At 57.9% G+C, this 17,607-nt stretch overlaps 1 pseudogene; it reads left to right on the top strand.

Annotated features, from left to right (window-relative positions):
• Window positions 1-11,797: 11,797 nt before the first annotated feature.
• LOC124689237 lies at window positions 11,798-16,876 on the top strand (annotated as a pseudogene).
• Window positions 16,877-17,607: the final 731 nt, after the last annotated feature.

Here is a 17,607-nt window from a genome sequence, read left to right as displayed (position 1 = left end):
GAGTTAACTTAGTTACCTAGCTAACCCAGTGATCACACTTGTTGTGAATGAGCAAATAGTATTCACGGAGGGTCAAAGACTAATACATGTACAAGTGTTACAATATGCAAGTAAGCCTCTCGTACACTGGGGAATACAAGAAAGGAGACTATACAACTATAACACCCCCTCAAACTCATGGTGAATCAATAACACTGAGTTTGGAGAGGAAGAACCCATGGTGCGCTCTAGTCTGGGTCTTCGTGAAGAAGTCAGCGAGCTGTAACTCGGAAGGCACATATTGTAGAGCCATAACCTCATCCGCATAGAGAAAGCATCAACACCTATGTGCTTGGTGAGCTCGTGCTTCACCGGGTCACGGGCAATGCTGATAACACTAGTACTGTCCGGCAAGAGAGGAATCAGTGCGTCAGCAGAAACACCAAAGTCCTGTAATAACCAACATAACCAAGTCACCTCTGCCGTCAAGAGAGCCATCGCTCGCAACTCAGCCTCTACACTCGAACGAGAGACTGCTATCTGCTTCTTGGTCTTCCAAGCAATGAGAGAACCACCAAGAAAGACACGGTAGGTAGAAAGAGACTTGCGATCCGATGGATCACTAGCCCAGGTAGCATCGGAGTAGGTCTGGAGCTGTAAGGAGCTGAAATTAGGAAAGAAGAGACGGCGAGAGATGGTGCCACGAAGATAGCGTAGGACACGAAGGAGATGCCTATAGTGGACACTAGTGGGAGAAGACATGAACTGACTCAGAATGTGGATTGGATAGGAGATGTCAGGACGGGTGACAACAAGATAGACAAGGCTCGCGACAAAGTGACGATAGCGAGTCGGGTCCGGTAGAGGATCACCATCAGTGGCACCGAGATGGATATTGAGCTCCATAGGAGTCTCGATTGTGCGCTTATCACCAAGAGTGACACGAGTGAGAAGGTCCTGAATATACTTCTCCTGGGAGATATAGAAGCCATCGGAGGTAGAAGAAACCTCAATCCCAAGAAAGTAGCGAAAAGGACCAAGATCGGTCATGAGAAACTGCTCACGAAGACGGGCCTTGACAAAAGCAATGTACTCAGGGTCGTCACCTGTGATGATCATGTCATCGACATAAATAAGAAGGAGAGTCCAACCACGAGAAGATTTGTCAGATTGGAGAACAAATCATCAGCACACTACGCATATAGAAAGTCAATCCCAACTTCCGCGGGCTCATTTGTAAATAAGTCCATGCGCTGACAAAAATGAACAATAATGGGAACTGAATTAGAAGGTTAAGAAAAACTTTTACCTTCTTAATTATATTTAGCATTATACCTCAATTTCTAAAACCTCAAGTTTCCTCCTCCTATGTATCTAGATACCTTTTAGTGAATAGATACATTCGAATTTGGACAAACCTTCGACATCCTTTTATGGATGGAGGGACTAGGACTTCTGAAAGCAGAAAACATATCCAACACAATGACCTCACCTACGCATAATACCTGATGGTGGCGGCGCTCGTCTGAGATGCAGGGCCGGGCTGATCTAGTGGCGGCAGGGGTCGCACGAGATGACATTGCGTGCTCGGGGATGAAGGAGGGGGTGTCTCCTCAATGTTGGGCCAGGCTGAATTCTGTTAGTGTACTTCTTTTGTCTATTATCTACGACTTGCTGGGCTGCCAGATCTAATCTAAGTCGTTCAATCCTAACCGTTATCTCAAATCATACCTCTTCCAGTTTAGAAGTGGTAAAAGGTACCGTAAAAGAAAAATGATGTTCCACTGCTTCTCTCCTTTTGTTGAGTTGAACCGTCGCAACTTAGCCCCTCCCGCAAGTCTTTTATCTTGAGCCGAGCATTTCTGTCTCTCTTCCACATTGCGCCGACGCAGGGCCCGTCCTCCTCCTACGCCGCTGCGCCGACGAAGGGCACGGGCTCCTCCTACGCCGCTGCGCCGCCGCAGGGCACGGGCTCCTCCACCGCCGCTGCGCCACGGCAGCCGCAGCCCGTCTTCTCCCACGCCGCCGACACAGTACGAGGGCCCGCACCACCATCGACGCTCCAGGCAAAACGGCGACGCCTCATCGATCAGGACATCCGGTCATTCTACTACCGCGCGCCATCGGTCCCGTTCGAAGGGCGACCGAGGCCATCTGCTCCTCGCGGGCCTGCAGCTCCAAGGGCTTCGAAGCACCGCACCCAAGTGCCGTCGGCTCCCCCAGGTGCAAGGATCAGCCAAATCATGGACATGACCGACCCGCATCGCCAGAACCGCCGGGAACAGCGAATGCCCAGTGGCCCCCTTCCGCGTGCGCCGCAGGGTCAGGAGGTCGTCATCGTCCAGGAAGCGCAGGACCTCGAGGAGCACCCTCTCAACCATCCACCCGATGCTGTTCAAGGGGAGGGTCCGGAGGTGGTCCAGGACGTCGACGAACATCCTCTCGAGCATCCACCCGAGGCTGTTCAAGGGGAGGGTCCGGAGGTGGTCCAGGACGTCGACGAGCATCCTCTCGAGCATCCACCCGAGGCTGTTCAAGGGGAGGGTGAGGAGGTCTTCCAGGACGTCGAGGACCAGGAGGAACTCGAGGACGCGGAATACATTGAGCAGCCGATGGAGGAGTCTGATGCCGACGACGAGCCTGCACCGAATGATGATGACAAGGACCTTTCCTCCCCGCCCTCGACGAGCCATCCTTCAGGAACAGTGGAGGTGATTCACAATTCTTGTCCACTTTCTTGTGTTTTCAGTTCTTGTGATCAATCTTGATGTGTGTGTCCCAATGTGATCAACTTTTCGTTGTTCTGGTTACAGTACTGCGGAATCTTATGAATTGTGCAGAATTCCGATTGTCTAACACCACTTCTGGGATCGATTGAAATTTTGCCATTACTGTTTCGGTTCAGTACAGTTACAATTTTTGTTTCATTTCAGTAGTGCTAAGAAAGAAAGATTGCAACACGATTTTGTACAAGATAACTCACTTGCTGCACATGCTTGTAAGGGTAATGTAACCAGTCTTGCTATTCTCACTCTACCTTGTCTTGTTTTGTGAAGGGTAATGCAAGCAGTATTGGAGCTAATGACGAACATCGGAATTTGGGGTTGTTATACGGTTCCGATGATGACTAACTCAAGGTAAGGGCAAGATGTTCAATCGTGTTCAGTGGTTTTCACCCATAATATAAGTCTAAATAATAACTGTTCTATAACTGATGTTATAAATAATGGGTGGCAGTTCATGGTTGTGGGTGATACTCTGATGTTATGGGTAGAGATAAAAGATTTAATGAAGTTACTTTAAGTGTGGGTGTGGATACAATTCAATGGTCTTTGACAAAATATGAGGTTTTCTCTGTTAGTTCTCTGTGTAGAACGAAATTCTGAATGATATTGGTTACCCACATGAAATGAAGGTAATTTTGTGGTTGGTTCAGCATACTAACACAAGACAATTTTTGAGGATAGGGTGGCAGGGGAGTGATACCTGCCATTTCTGGGGAATGAAGGAAACTGTTAATCATCTTTTTATGTCTTGTTCGGTGGCTAAAGTGATCTGGAGCATCTTATAATGATATTTTCGTTTCAGAAACATTCCTTAGAATGTACAGGATTTATTTGGAGGTTTGCTTGCTGAATTTGGTAAGAGAAAGGAACTTGTCATGGTAGGAATAGCTGCTGTTTTCTGGACAATATGGATATAAGATTATTGGAGACCCTTTTGTTCTGATTCACATCATTGGCCACAGGCTGAAGTCTTGGTTGATATTACAAGTAAATATAAAAGTAGAGATACTTTATGGAAGGATATAAGCAGTGCATGTTTTCATAATAAGAAAATAACTGACCCAATTGTGTTGGTTAACATGGTTGGACATTGGATTAACAGGAAAAAAGCGAGAGCCAATGATGTTGGGGGCAAAGCTAATTGAGCAATATAGCAAATGAGGTCTTGAAGGCTTTGTGAGGACAGATGATTATGATCAGGATGATCATGCAGGATAATAAAGACATTCCGAGACCCTTTCGCATCATAGACTCTTTAGGATGGCAGTTTAGATGATTCTGTGTTGCTTTGATTTGGTCTTGTGGCGAAAACTGACGGTTGCCTGAGGGCTGATATATGCGTTCTAGATTCAGATTGCTGTTTTTCGAGATCCTCTCTGATTGTTGGTGATGCTGAGAGATGCAGTTTGTATATATAGAGACAATCTGGTTTCTGTATTGGAAATCCGAGGGATTCCCCTCAAGTAAGACTGTTCGAACAGGTGGCAAGTGAAGTTTTCATAGCGGCAAAGGGATGGCGGGCAGGAATTCCCAGGTTAATATGATAGTTTCTTTGCCGAGCGGTTTTATCCTGTTTTTGTTGTTCTTGGCTTAGGTGGCTGTAGTGTGATGGTTTCATTTTGCTTGTACAAAAACTTTCTCTTTCTACAAATATCAGGTTCCCGTATGGTAATTCTATCCCGAAAGCCAGATAAAGGGACCAGGAGCGAGAGAGCGTGAGCGAGGTGAGGTCCCCCAACCCTAACCCGCCGCCACGGCGGCGGCGCTCCAACCATGGCCTCACCACCACCTTCCCCCACGCAGTCCCTCTCCCCGTCCCCTTCCCCGGCGGCGAGCCCACGCGGCCGCGCTGACAGGTGGCGTGGGGGGCAGGGCTCGGACTATGAGGAGACCCCACGGTCGTACTCCGACGCGCTCTCCAGTGGGCGAGAGGCGGCGCGCAGGGACGAGCCGGAATCCTCGCGAGCTCGGGTGGAGGTGCGGTCAGTGGTCCGCCGAGCCTAGCGCGGCCATCGACGACCTTGACGACTTGGACAACCCGCTGGAAGACGAAGACGAAGCTACAAAGGAGGAACCCTCCCATGTCACCGCAAGTGCGCGAGGACGTCGTGGCGGGAAGAAGTGGCGGCGAGGGCGGCGCGCCCTGGGCGTGTCGCCGACGCCTATGATGAGGTCCAAGGGCAGTGCTTGCTGTGCACTGAGCCGGGCTATCACGCTGCCGAGTGCACCAGGGGGCCGGTGTGCCTCCGGTGTGGCGAGGTGGGACATATGTCCAGGGAGTGCGCCCTCCCCCGCCCACCGGTCGACGGCGACGAACCCGCGAGGAAGAGAGTGAACGACGGTGGCCAGGCCCGTCGTGTGGATGAGGGCGCCAACTTCGCTGCCGCGGAGCCGCCTGGACGCGCTCCTGCACTGCTGGTCCGTGATGGCGACAGGAGGGTGGAGCCGCGTGCGCGTGATCCTGCGCCACGTCGTGCCGAGGCGCCGTTCAAGAACGTGGATGCGCCGCGCAGGATGGCAACGCCGCACAAGGACGCCGTCGTACCTCGCCGCGAAGCTACGCCACCGAGGGCTGCTGCACAGCGCCCCGGCGACCAGTTGCGCCAGGTTGGGCACGACTCTGGGAACGCTCGCGCACTGGCCTCTATTCCAGTGGGCGCCGATCGTGTCGTGGCCCCGGTGCTGCCGGCAATGCGTCGAGTGGCGGAAGTTACGCGGTCACGTCGGAGCAACGACGAGCAGGTCCTTCCTCTCGGTCTGCGCTCGACGGCGGTTGGTGGCGAACTTGCACGTTGTCCGGAGCGTGCGGTCTGCATCGTCCCACGCACGCCGGAGATGGATGAGGCCGAGGATGCGCTGTCGCGTGCGCTCCTTGCGGTGATCGTTGGCGTCCGTCGCACGGTTACCACGGAGGAGGTCGCCATTGCGCTGGAAGAGGTCCATGACCTGGCGCCCGGAAGTTTCTCGATCCATTGCCATCGACCTGAGGATTTTCTGCTGTTTTTCGCGACGAGGGAGGGCCGAGACCTGGTGCTCAGAGATGAGGTGTTGGCATCGCCCTACTTTCGGGTGCTTCTCCAGCCATGGTCGCGGCGCACTCATGCCGCCTCCGGTGGGCTTTGTGTTCATACCAAACTGGAGATCGAGGGGATACCGACGCATGCGTGGAACCTCTCCACGGCGGAGGCGGTGCTGGCGCCGTCGACTTGGGTGGAGCGCTTGCATCCCCTGACCTACAGCCGCACCGACATGGGCATTTTCCATCTCACCGCATGGAGCTTGGACCCAGCAACGATCCCTCGGGAGGTTTACCTCCATGTCATCGAGCCGGATGATCCTCCGTCGGTGGTGGACATGGCGGCGCCGTCGCAAGCTGTGGTACCACCGCATGTCAACACCCTTGCCTACCCCCTGCTCGTTCACGTGACACGTGCGGTGGACTTCCGGCGCCCTACTCCGCGCGGCGAGACTGGCGACCGCGATGATGGCGACGACGGGCGCACGGCGGCGTGGCCAGCTAGGCGCCAATACTCCTACACACCTGGCGCGCCAGACATGCTGCCGGGTGCTGGTAATGGCGGCGGGGCCCCATTGCCTGGCCAGGCTGGTGCGGGTGGGCACGGGAGTTCGAGGATGCTCCCGTCAGGGGTTGTTGTTGGAAGCCTCGACCCGTCCACATCGCATGCAGCACGTAAGAGACGCAGAGGACGTGGTGGGCGCAAGATCATGCGGCTGAAGGCGACTGAGCGCCTGTCGCTAGGAAGAGATAGGAACAGCTGGTTCCGAGCCGTTGGAAGGAGGAGATGCGGTCAAAAGCCCTGCCGCATCGGCAGAAGACAAGCTGGAAAGCAATGAAGTGGAGGGCGGGCTGGTCAAAAGCTCCGGCGCCGGTGCACTAGGAGACGAAGTGGAAGATGCCGAGGCTGACGCGGTGGGTGCTTGCGCCGTGGTGCGGGTGGGCTCCCTCGTGGTCCTGCCCATCGCTTGCCGAAGCTTGTTGATGACCGAGCCCCCTTCAGTCCAAGGCGAGGCGCGGGAATCGCGGGCGGGCCAGGACGTGGTGCAGGACATGCTGGCAGGCCAGGATGTGGCGCATGACATGCTGGCGGGCCCTCTCCTACCTGGGCTGGTGTTGGGCCAGACTGCCACCTCGGCTACGTCTTGGCAAGCCTAGGATGCCGTTCCGGACGTGCACGATCTGGGTCTTGGCGCCCTATCGCTCGTCGATGGCGCGGATGCACAGGATCAGGGTCCGATCGATGGGTGCATGGACCCAGTGTTGGAGCTGGCCACGACCACCGCGTCCACGTCGCTGGTGCATGGCGAGGTTGGCGAGGAGGGTTCCGATGATGAACTGGTTGACGAGGAGATTGTGGTGGATCCACCTCCGGCGCGTGTGAACCGCGACGAGGATGTGGTCGCACCACCACCTGTTGTGACTCCGACGGTGTGCCGCTTTGTCTTACCATCGCTGGTGTTCGACAGGACGCGCCACCCAGTGGTCACCAGGCCATAAGTGCCTCCGACGAGACCTAGGACGCTCGGCGAGTTCCTCATAGCCGCGAAATCGCGCTCTGATGCTCTCATGCAAACACCGGCTGTTAGGCGTAGATTGGTGGAGCTTAACTTCCAGCCGCGATGCAGCTCAAGGATCGCAGGACAGCCAGGTGGGCTGAGCACGGAGATGAAGGCGGTGCGTAACTTGATGCGCAAGCTTGGCCTTCTCTCGGGGGATGAGGCGCCGTCAGCGGCAGCCCTGGAGGCTTATCACAAGATGTACGAGCTGCCCCTCACAGATGACATGATCGAGGCCATTGCAGAGTTCTACGGGTGGACGCTGGACAAGATCAGAGGCTGTTCCCCACCCTTGTTGGGGATGTCGGGTGGTCGCCTCATTGAGGCCTGACCCCGACGCTGCTCTACGGGTGTACTAGCACAGTTCCAATGTTGTACGAACCTAAGATTTTTGTGGCCAACGTGCGGGGCCTCAATGATCGCACACGATGTTCGGGTGTTAGTAGTGTAGTGGGGACTACGGGTGCGTCTATTGTATGTCTGAAGGAAACTAAGCTATTGGATGTAACTCTTGCCATTGTTATGGAAACGCTAGGTGCGGACTTTGATGCTTATTTCTGCTTGTCGGCGGTTGGTACGAGAGGTGGGGTGATTGTTGCTTGGGGGAGCCGGTTGGTGCCAACAGTGTCACAGCGAGGGTGTCCCCCCTTAGGGGGTGAACCATGGTGGTGGTTGACGTGTGTCTATGGTCCACATGCTGAGGCTGACAAGGTCGCCTTCCTCGTGGAGCTTCGCGACATCCGCAGGACTCACCAGGGCCCATGGGCCCTATGTGGGGATTTCAACATGATCTACCGCGATGAGGATAAGAACAACGGGAATCTGAATCGCAGGATGATGGGCAGGTTCCGCCGCTTTTTGAACGACTGCGAGCTCAAGGAGATCTACCTGCACGGGCGTCGGTACACTTGGTCTAACGAGAGGGACACGCCCACCCTCGTCCGGCTGGATCGGGTGTTTGCTACGGTTGCCTGGGAAGAGATGTATAGCAGCTGCACGTTGCGCTTTTTGGTGACGGTGGTGGCGGATCACTGCCCCCTTCTCCTGGACTGTACCACTAGATCGGCATGACGGAAACGGTTACAGTTCGAACGTGTCTGGCTAAAGTTGGATGGTTTCGATGAGGTGGAGCAGAATATCTGGGATGTGGTTGAGGGAGACCCGGACCCCCTCCGGAGGCTCACCGCAAAGCTCAAACGTATGGCGCGCGGCCTTATGAGTTAGAGCGACAAGAAAGTTGGATGTGTCAAACTGCAGCTGATGATAGCGCGGGTGGTTGTGCTGAGACTAGATGTTGCCATGGAATCACGACAATTGTCCCCGGATGAACGTCGACTCCAGGCCCATCTTAAGCATGTCTATCTAGGACTGGCTTCCCTCGAGCGCATGATGGCCCGCTAGTGGGCAAAGATTGCTTGGCTGAGGGTAGGGGACGCCAACACATCCTTCTTTCACCAGCACGCGACATATAGGCGCCAGAAGAACGTGATCCATAGCCTGTAGGTTGATGGCGCGGTCGTCTCTGACCATGCAGCCTTGGCTGAAGCGACCTTTACTCACTTTGAGGGTCTGTTGGGCACATCGGTGGACCGACTGCACTCGCTGGACTTGGACTTTCTAGGTACCCACTCAGAGGACCTCTCCGAGCTGGAGGTTGCGTTCACGGAGGATGAGATCTGGGAGGTGATCAGGCGCTTACCATCAGGCAAAGCACCAGGACTCGACGGTTTCACGACCGAGTTCCTGCAAAAGTGTTGGGGGTGGTCAAGGGCGATTTCATGGCTGCCTTCGACAAGCTGTTCACGATGTGTGGGCGCGGATTCTAGGGCCTGAATCAGGCCCTCTTGATCTTGCTGCCTAAGCGCCCGGATGCGATGGCGCAGGGCCGATCAGTCTTATCCACATCTTCGCCAAGCTGGTGGCTAAGACATTGGCTTCTCGGCTGGCCCCTAGGATGGAGTCGCTGGTGGATCGTAACCAATGCGCGTTCATTCGCAAGCGGTGCATCCATGACAACTTTATGTTGGTCCAGCAGACAGCTAGATTCCTGCACCGACGGAAGGAGCCACGGGTGATGCTCAAGTTGGATATAGCTCACGCGTTCGACTCTGTATCGTGGGGGTTCCTCATGGAGGTCCTCCGGAAGATCGGATTTGGCCCACGATTCCGCGAGCTTGTGTCCATCCTGCTATCCACGGCAAACACTAGGGTGATGCTCAACGGCGAGCCACCCCCCATCTGGCAGGGGGACCCCTTGTCGCCATCGCTGCTCGCCTTAATGATGAACTCGCTTAACAGGCTGCTGGCTAAGGCCATTGAGTTAGGTATCCTGAGACGCTTGGCACGACAGGACCTGGTGACGTCGGTGTCGTTGTATGCGGATGACATGGTGATTTTCAGCCACCCAGATGAGACGGAACTGTGCGCACTCCGCGACATTCTGGAGCTCTTTGGATAGGCATCAGGGCTACACACTAACTTCGCCAAATGCTCAGTCTCCCCCATCGCGTGTTCGGATGAGGAGGCCGCTGGCGCCGCTGGGCTCATGGAGTGCCAGCTGGCGCAGTTCCCGGTCAAGTACCTGGGCATCCCACTCGGCTGCGTCCTTCCAGCCCTTGGTGGACAGAGTATCTGACAAACTTCCTACCTGGCGGGCATCCATGATGCCGCTGGCAGGGCGTTTGGCGCTAATACGCGCGGTTCTCGCTGCTACCCATTTGCACCAGCTGATGGTGCTAGGCCTCGACAAGAAAATACTGAAACAAGTTAACAAGATCCTGCGCGGGTTCCTTTGGGCTGGCAGGGCAGATGCCAATGGTGGCCACTGCCATGTTAATTGAGCAAGGGTGTGACGGCCGCTGCGGTTGGGAGGGCTGGGGATTCCTGATCTAGCGCGCACCGCGATTAGCCTGAGGGTGCGTTGGATTTGGAGGATGCGTACAGATCCCTTGGGACCATGGCGCAGGCTCGATATGCAGTTCTCGAAGGTGGAGTTGGATGCCTTCGCAGCCCCCACCTTGATGGTGGTTGGCAATGGAGAATCCGCCCTCTTCTGGGAGGACAGATGGCTAGAAGGCAGATCCATCAAGGAGATGGCGCCTGAGGTGTACGCGCTAGTACCTAAGCACCGCAGGAAGGCGCGTACGGTACGGGAAGCGCTAGTTGATCGCGCTTGGGTCCCCGACATCGCTGGTGCGCCAATTGCCCTCGCACTATGGTAGTATGTGCAGCTAACCAGGATCGACTGCTTTGGCGCTGGACGACGGATGGCCAATACACCTCTCGCTCCTACTATGACACCCTCTTCCAGGGGGCCATCATCTCAGGTTCCTGGAAGTTGAATTGTAAATCCTCGGCGCCGCCGAGGGTGAAGTTCTTCATCTGGCTGGCTTGCCTAGACAGATGTTGGACGGGTGAGAGACTGGCGCGATGTGGTTTACCACATGCGCCTAGGTGTCCGCTCTGCGACCAGTCGGTGGAAACCATGACGCACCTTCTCACTGGGTGCGTTCTCCAGGACGATCTGGTATGAGGTTCTCTCGTGGATTCGATCCACCTAGGTCCTCCCACAGTTGAGGGTGACTTCGCGGAGTGGTGGTCGCTGGTGGTGCGGACCGCCCCTCACCAGCTGCGCAAAGGCACCTTGTCGATAATCATGCTCACGGCGTGGTGGATATGGAAACACCGGAATGCTGCGGTCTTTGACAACGCACGTCCGTCAGTGGCATCCTTGTTCAACGACATTAGTTCCGAAGCGCGGCAATGGGCGGACGCGGGGGCCTGAGGTGTTCGCCAACTCCTCCCCTAGGATAGGTCCTATTTCTTGGGTCGAGTTGTAAGGCAGGGTGTGTGTTCTCTCGAGGACCTGTTGTTATGACCGGCCTGGTCTACCGCCGGAGGGGGCCCATTGGCCCAACCGGCCAAGCTTAGTTAGGGGCTTAGCCCAGTTAGCAGATTAGGGTTTCGCTAGTTCTCTTATATATACAAGTTGTAATAGACTAAATCAATCAAGCAATAATCAGATATCATTATTGCCGACTCCCAGAGGAGTCGGCCTTCTCCCGTCCGCGCCGCCCAAGCCCTAGCCGCCGCCACCGCGTGCTCGCGACGGCGCCCTGCCGCCGGCGCCGCCTTCCTCCCTCTGGCTCTCCGCACTTCCACCCCTACAATCTACGCCCTCGCCTCGGTAGAACCCTAGTTTCTACCAATTTGGTATCAGAGACATCTACGATCATGTCTTCGGGCCAGACCACCGCCACCTCCGCCGCCGCCTCCGAGACGCCGCCGGCCTCCTCCGCTGCCGCGCAACTGCCGCCGCCCTCCACGGGCGCCGCGGCGCCCCTGGCAGATGTCGCCGGCGCCGCCCCCTCCTCTCGTAGCAAGAGCTGTCGACGGCCATCCGCGACCTCGCCACCGCCGTCCAGGGCATCCGTCTGTACCTCATCGGTACGCAGGGGATGACTACGCCGGTCCTGTCGCCACCCCTCGCCGCATACCCGGCCGCGCCGACAGCCCTCCCCGGCCAGGGAGCGCCCACTCCGCCCCCGGCCTCACCGCCGCCGCCACCATGGGCGTCCTGGCCGCCGGCCCCCAGCCCGGGCCCCGCCTCGCTGCCCCAGGGGGTGCCCATCCAGCGGGTCCAGTTCCCGCCATCGCCCTCCCGACTCCCGGCGTGGGTGACCGCGACGGAGCCCCCGCCGATCCACTCGGCCGCACCGGCGCCATCCCCCGTCTACACCACCGCCGGGGACCCTCCGCGCCCGTCCTTCCCGGACCCGCCGCCCGCCCGCTTCGCCGAGCCGTCCGCTGGTCGCGCGGAGTACCCCGCCCAGGGCGCCACCGGCCTCGCTCCCCCACGCTACGCCAAGCTGGAATTCGCCACATACGACGGCGTCGAGGACCCCCTCAACCAGTGCGAGCAGTTCTTCCGGGGACAGCGTACCCTGGCTTCGGACCGGACGTGGCTCGCCTCGTACCACCTCCGCGGCGCCGCCCAGACGTGGTACTACTCCCTGGAGCAGGACGAGGGTGGCATGCCTCCATGGGACCGGTTCCGTGAGCTCTGCCTTCTCCGCTTCGGCCCTCCAGTTCGCGGCAGCCGCTTGGCGGAACTTGGGCGTTTGGCGTTTACCACCACGGTGCAGGACTTCGCCGACCGCTTCCAGGCCCTCGCATGCCATGCGCCCGGCGTGACGGGCCAACAGCGTGCCGAGCTCTTCATTGGCGGCCTCCCGGACCATATCCGCGTGGATGTCGAGCTACAGGCCCCGCGGGACCTCCAGACGGCGATGCACTACGCGCGCGCTTATGAGCGTCGCGCTCAGGCGGTTCAGCAGACGCCCCTGGCCCGCGGCAGCCGCGCCGCCCGACCTCCTCCTCCGGCCGCGGCCGCCACCCACCCCGCCCCACCTGGACCGACTGGCCCTGCCCCCGCAGCTACCCGCACGTTCCGCCGCCTCACCCCGGCGGAGCAGCTCGAACGCCGCCGCCTGGGACTCTGCTTCAACTGCGACGACCCATACACGCCCGGACACGTGTGCCCTCGCCTCTTCTACCTGGAGACCGTCGACGTAGAGGAGGGCGACCCGATGGCCGGGCCGGTTGCCGCGGCATCCGAGATGGCCGGGCCGACCGACGCAGCTGCCACGGCCTTCGTCGTGTCCCTCCACGCGCTCGCCGGCATCCGCCACGAGCGAACGATGTTGCTTCCGGTCACTATCCAGGGCGAGCCTCTGGTGGCGCTACTGGACACGGGGTCTACGCATAATTTCCTCCCCGCCGCCACTATGCGCCGCCTCGCGCTACAGCCGACAGGTGGGGATACCCTCCGCGTGACCGTGGCCAACGGTGACCGCCTCCACTGCCATGGGGTGGTCCAGCACGTCCCCCTTACCATCGGCGACGAGCACTTCGTCATCACGTGCGCCGGCATCGACTTGGGCTGCTTCGACTTCATCCTTGGCGTCGACTTTCTGCGGACGCTCGGACCCATCCTCTGGGACTTCGACGCCCTGACGATGACCTTCTGGCGCCAGGGACGCCACATTCGCTGGGAGGGTCTCGGGGGCACATCTCCCGCGCCGCAGCTCCAGCTAGTCTCTGGGGCCGACGACGCCGACCACCCCCTCCTGACGCACCTCCTGCAGCAGCACGGCGACATCTTCGAGGAGCCGCAGGGCCTGCCGCCCCCACGAGCATGTGACCATCGCATACACTTGCTCCCGGGGTCGGCGCCAGTGGCGGTGCGCCCATACCGCTACCCCCAGCTGCAGAAGGACGAGCTGGAGCGCCAGTGCGCGCTCATGTTGGCGGCAGGCATCATCAGGATCTCCACGTCCCCGTTCTCCGCGCCGGTGCTCTTGGTGCGCAAGTCGGATGGCACGTGGCGATTCTGCATCGACTACCGCGCCCTCAACGCCATCACGCTCAAGGACAAGTTCCCGATTCCGGTGGTTGACGAGCTGTTTGACGAGCTCCACGGCGCGAGGTTCTTCACCAAGCTCGACCTCCGCTCAGGCTATCATCAGGTGCGCATGCACCCGGAGGACATCGCCAAGACGGCGTTCCGGACACACCATGGCCACTTCGAGTTCGTGGTGATGCCTTTCGGCCTCACCAACGCGCCCGCGACCTTCCAGGCCCTGATGAATGATGTCCTTCGCCCATACTTACGTCGTTTTGTGCTGGTTTTTTCGATGATATCTTGATCTACAGCGCATCATGGGCGGAGCACTCGCAGCATGTCGCCATCGTCTTCAACGAGCTTCGAGCGCATCGACTTCACCTCAAGCGCTCGAAGTGCTCGTTTGCGACGACCTCGGTGGCCTATCTCGGTCACGTCATCTCCGCCGACGGGGTGGCGATGGATGCGGACAAGGTGGCAGCGGCCGCCGCCCGGCCGACGCCGCGTTCACCACGCGCCCTCCGCGGGTTCCCGGGCCTCGCCGGCTACTACCGGAAGTTCATCCGGGATTTTGGCCTCATCGCCTCGCCGCTCACGCGCCTCGCTGCGGCACGAGGCCTTCGCTTGGGACGATGAGGCTACCGCTGCCTTCGAGGCCCTCAAGGGGGCCCTGACGACGGGCCCCGTTCTCCAGATGCCGGACTTCGACAAGCCGTTCATCGTCGACTGTGACGCCTCCGGGGCGGGGTTCGGTGCCGTCCTTCACCAGGGTGACGGGCCGCTCGCCTACTTCAGCCGGCCGTTTGCTGCACGCCACCTCAAGCTTGCGGCGTACGAGCAGGAACTCATTGGCTTGGTCCAGGCCGTCCGCCACTGGCGCCCCTACCTATGGGGGCGCTCGTTCCGCGTACGTACGGACCACTACAGCCTTAAGTTCCTCTTGGACCAGCGGCTGTCGACGGTGCCCCAGCACCAGTGGATCAGCAAGCTGTTTGGCTTCGACTTCACGGTGGAGTATCGTCCGGGGCGCCTCAACACGGTGGCCGACGCCCTGTCCCGCCGCGACGCCGATCCCGACGCCACTGAGGGAGACTCGGATGGACGCCTGCTCTGCATCCGCTCGGGTCCCTCCTTCATCCTCTTCGACCGCATCCGCCAGGCGACGGTGTCCGCGCCGGATGCCCAGCTTCTGCGGCAGCAGCTCGACGCGGGTGAGCTGGACGACCCTTGGCGCGTCACCGACGGCCTTCTCCTCCACGGGCGCCGCGTGTTCGTCCCCGACCATGATGACCTCCGCCATCAGGTGCTGCTCTTGGCGCACTCCGCCGGTCATGAGGGTGTCCAGAAGACCCTCCATCGCCTTCGCGCGGACTTCTACATCCCTGGCGATAGGGCCATGGTCCAGGATTGGGTGCGTTCGTGTGAGACGTGTCAGCGCAATAAGACGGAGACTTTGCGTCCAGCTGGTGTCTTGCAGCCGCTTGACGTTCCTTCGCAGGTGTGGGCCGACATCTCCATGGACTTCATCGAGGGCCTTCCGAGGGTGGGCGGCAAGTCTGTCATCCTTACGGTGGTTGACCGCTTCTCCAAGTACGCCCATTTCATCGCGCTCGGCCATCCCTACACGGCGGCGTCTGTGGCCCGCGCCTTCTTCGATGGTATCGTCCGCCTACACGGGTTTTCCTCATCCATCGTCTGTGATCGAGATCCGGTGTTCACAGGGCACGTGTGGCGGGACCTCTTCCGCATGGCTGGGGTCCAACTCCGGTTCAGCACGGCGTTCCATCCTCAGACGGACGGCCAGTCCGAGGTGGTCAATAAGGTGATCGCCATGTATTTGCGCTGTGTTACAGGTGATCGTCCTCGCGCTTGGGTGGATTGGCTTGCATGGGCGGAGTACTGCTACAACACCTCCTACCACTCCGCCCTGCGTGCCACGCCATTCGAGGTGGTCTACGGTCGACCTCCACCACCTATCCTACCGGTGGATCCAGCGACAGCGCGGACGGAGGCAGCTGGCGAGCTCATCCGCGCTCGCGACGAGATGCTGGCCGAGGTGCGGCAGCGTCTTGTCCAAGCTCAACAGGTCGCCAAGCACTACTATGACGGGCGACATCGGGAGGTTGAGTACGCGGTGGGTGACTGGGTGTGGCTTCGCCTGTTGCACCGCTCTCATCAGTCCCTCGACCCGCGTGCCAAGCGTAAACTTGGTCCGCGCTATGCGGGGCCCTTCATCATCGTCGAGCGGATTGGGACCATGGCGTACAGGCTTCAGTTGCCGGAGGGGGCTCGCATTCACGACGTATTCCACGTGGGCCTGCTGAAGCCCTATCGCGGTGCCCCGCCGGTGGCCACTCCACCACTTCCGCCGACGGCCGAGGGTCGTCTGCTGCCCAGTCCGGCCAAGGTGCTCCGCGCTCAACTACGTCGTGATGTTTGGCACTTGTTGGTGCAGTGGGAGGGCCTTTCCGAGGAGGAGGCGACTTGGGAGCCCCGCGAGGAGTTCCAGCAGCATTACCCAGACTACCAGCTCGAGGACGAGCTGTTTGCGCAGGCGGGGAGAGATGTTATGACCGGCCTGGTCTACCGCCGGAGGGGGCCCATTGGCCCAACCGGCCAAGCTTAGTTAGGGGCTTAGCCCAGTTAGCAGATTAGGGTTTCGCTAGTTCTCTTATATATACAAGTTGTAATAGACTAAATCAATCAAGCAATAATCAGATATCATTATTGCCGACTCCCAGAGGAGTCGGCCTTCTCCCGTCCGCGCCGCCCAAGCCCTAGCTGCCGCCACCGCGTGCTCGCGACGGCGCCCTGCCGCCGGCGCCGCCTTCCTCCCTCTCGCTCTCCGCACTTCCACCCCTACAATCTACGCCCTCGCCTCGGTAGAACCCTAGTTTCTACCACCTGTACATATAACCTTCTTTCTAACAATGCATCGAAATGCAATGCTTTTGCGTTTTCGCGAAAAAGTAATTCTATCCCTCTGATGGGTTTGGCTTTTGAACCTGCAAGATGGATCATGATGTCCTTGGACAAGTAAATGTGGCTTCTCAAAAATTTGTGTACATACAATCTTACTTTGAGCTGAAATGGCAATTATGCAGTGTCGGTGCTAATATTTCAGAAGTTCTGACAGTGGCAATCAAGAAATTTCAGTAGGATGGCATATTAACAGTGACAATCCTCCTATGCGACCTATGCCCCCCTCCGATGGCCTGCTCCAACAATCACGGGCTTCTTGGAGCTGGCAGCCATGAGGCAGGAGCCTAGCAGCGATTCACAGTGCAGTTTTTCAGTGGACGACTGCAGACAGATACGAAATTCAGACAAACACCAAATTCAGCTAACTACAGATATAGACCAAATTCAGTAAGTCTGAATGGGCAGAGGCAGTGGACAACTCGCTATCTTCCTGCCGCTTCCTTCAGCTTGGCCGCGCTTACGCGTGCGCAACGAAGAACGACAGGGGATGGGAGAGGCGTATTCTAGCAGTTGCACAAATATTTTATGTCGAGTGCACTTGTTAGTAGACCTCTAAGTAATTCCATGATCAGACTACTCTCTCATGTGCCAAGTTATTGTGCTTTGCAAATGTGCTGTTTTGTGCTTCTTCCCATTTGTTCATCTACTTTTTCTTTCGCATTTATAGAGACCTTTTTGCTTGCTGCATCAACCCTATTTATAAAAGTTGCTATTATTTGAACATTTCACTTATTCATGTGAACTTTTGTAGAGGCTACATCTTACTGCAAGATTGGAGAAGCTGCTAGGACACTTCCTGTAGACTAAAGTTACATATGGTTGGCCAGGCCGTATCATTTATGATGGCATGATGGTTCAGAGTCGTGCTTCTCTTTTGATGCC

This window comes from Lolium rigidum, chromosome 2 (genome assembly GCF_022539505.1).
Source record: "Lolium rigidum isolate FL_2022 chromosome 2, APGP_CSIRO_Lrig_0.1, whole genome shotgun sequence".
Taxonomy (NCBI): Eukaryota; Viridiplantae; Streptophyta; class Magnoliopsida; order Poales; family Poaceae; genus Lolium; species Lolium rigidum.
The sequence above is the reverse complement of the archived record's forward strand: the minus strand, read 5'-3'. Positions and strand labels throughout refer to the sequence as shown.